Source organism: Malus sylvestris, chromosome 13 (assembly GCF_916048215.2).
Source record: "Malus sylvestris chromosome 13, drMalSylv7.2, whole genome shotgun sequence".
Taxonomy (NCBI): Eukaryota; Viridiplantae; Streptophyta; class Magnoliopsida; order Rosales; family Rosaceae; genus Malus; species Malus sylvestris.
In genome coordinates this window covers 41513090-41515173 of record NC_062272.1, presented here as the reverse complement: position 1 = coordinate 41515173, position 2084 = coordinate 41513090, and the positions used below count along the sequence as shown (strand labels likewise).

General features: G+C 38.8%; 1 long non-coding RNA gene across 1 annotated transcript; it reads left to right on the top strand.

The window, feature by feature from the left end:
* Positions 1-616: 616 nt before the first annotated feature.
* On the top strand, positions 617-1868 carry LOC126594747 (uncharacterized). The gene is made up of 3 exons (XR_007613408.1): positions 617-922; positions 1049-1278; positions 1379-1868. It is a non-coding gene; the product is annotated as an uncharacterized LOC126594747 (long non-coding RNA).
* The last annotated feature ends 216 nt before the right edge of the window (positions 1869-2084 follow it).

Here is a 2084-nt window from a genome sequence, read left to right as displayed (position 1 = left end):
CCTATTCTGCTGTCCGTGTCAGCCTCTCAATCCCGTCCCATTTGTAGCATTTTCTATTATTTTCTTTTCAGCCAGCACACTCCACTTCTTTCTTTTTATTCTTCTTTTCCTTTTCTTATTCCTTCCACTCTTCTTTGTCTACTGTTTTTCTTTTCTTTCTGTCTCAGTGCTCTCTCCCTTCCTTTCTTTGCAGTTTATTTTCATTCTTTGATTTCCACTTCCTCTCTTTCTCATCATGCCGTGCTCTACTCTTTCTATTTATTATTTAAAACTCATTTGTGCTATTTTTATTTTCTTTGCATAACAGATCCTATAAACACAAAAATAACGTAAATAGCTCAAAAATATAAGAAACTAACCAAGAAAAGACGAGTGAATTCGAAGTAAAAATATATATAAATATGATCCGATCAATAGTACCAGGATTGACTTTTTAGTGTAAAAATGTGGTTTTTTGTTAAAGTGAACAGTACTAGGTGCTTTTCGTTAAAGTTCTCAAAAAAAAAAAGGGTAATAAACATACCGAGGTTCGACATGGTGTCCTGATGCATGGAAAGCATGGAGCCCTTGTGCTTAACAATCTGAGATAATGTAGTGAGCCATGAGTGAGCCCAATCCAGCGAAAGATGGATCAACCCAACGGGCTTCAACTGCAAGTGCACACGTGCACCATAAAAAACCTAGAACACACCCGGTTATCATGTCCCTCCTTTCTCTGTAACCAAAAGCCAAAACCATCTCTACCTAGCTCTCTAGTCATTCCAAAATCTTCCAATGGTCCTGGATTGTCGAACTCAAAAACAAATACCCAGCCGTGCCTCCATAGCTGGATTTCTGTAGTTTATTCCCAAATTTCCATGTCTCTGCAAATCGAATCTCCAATATGTTGAATCAATGTCTCAGACTCTCAGTGCACACCAAGGTAAATATCTCCTTTTTCTTACGGGTTTCATGACCAGAAGTTGTATGAACTTCATTCTGAACTTGATGCATGGGGCCATTAATGTGACGAAATTCTCTCATCTGTTTGTGTATATTGTGCTTGTAGGTTCAACCCAGAAGTGTCATGCAGAAGCCTAAAAATTAATAGATCCACCAAAACTTAGTCTCGATCCATATCTATCGATCTGCATCTAAGCCCTCTGTCTTCAGCCAAAACAAGATATAGCTGGCTGCCATCAATCACCGCCCACATTTAAGCCATCCTTGCTACAAATTCGTCAGTCTCAGGTTGGCTCCCAAATAAGAAATCCAGTACTTAGAGCCGACACCCACAAGGTAAAAACTCCACTCCATCATCCTATGATTTCGTCCCCAGAGCATAGATTAGGTAAAAATGTATGCCAGGATTTCTCATGCATGCTTGCTCTCTGTGCAGGAGTCTTGAAAGTGACGGTGATAGCAAAGATAAAGAACACGAAGCACAGCAAACTGGAAATCCGGTGGAATTTCTTCATAGCATTAGGATGATGACTCACATGAAACTCTGATAATTGTCTATAGTTTGCCTCTGTGAATTTTGTTCGTGCATGCATCCATGGATCTAATTTTATTCTTCAGTATACTCATGCCATGTATTTGCTGTGGTTCCATGCCTCCATTAGAAGAATGTTGAGCAAAAGAGAATGTTGCATGATTCTAGATCCTTGGTCTGGATGGATAAATGTATGTGTTCACCTATGTGCACTATTTGGATTCCCCACCCCCAAACTTGTATGCAATAGAGATTTTTAATTAAATGCGAGAGTGAGTGAAAGGGGCTCCAAGCAGTGCAGAGGTCTTCTCAGCAACCCCACTGTAAGCATTCCTGAATTCATGTCCTTGTGTCATTTTCTACACTTTCCGTTAATGATGAATTCTTTGATGAATGTGGATGAATAATGAAAGCGTTGAGTAGCATGTATGAATGCTGCTGAATGTATGATTCAGTTGAATGGGTGTGCTTAGTAGTGGGCATTGAGGGCCGATCAAATCCAAATGCAACCTAAAAATCACACAACAAAAATCTAATTAGAATAAAATACAAAATAAAATATTGATTAACCAAAAAATAATAATAACTTTCTGCACATGCTAACCGCATG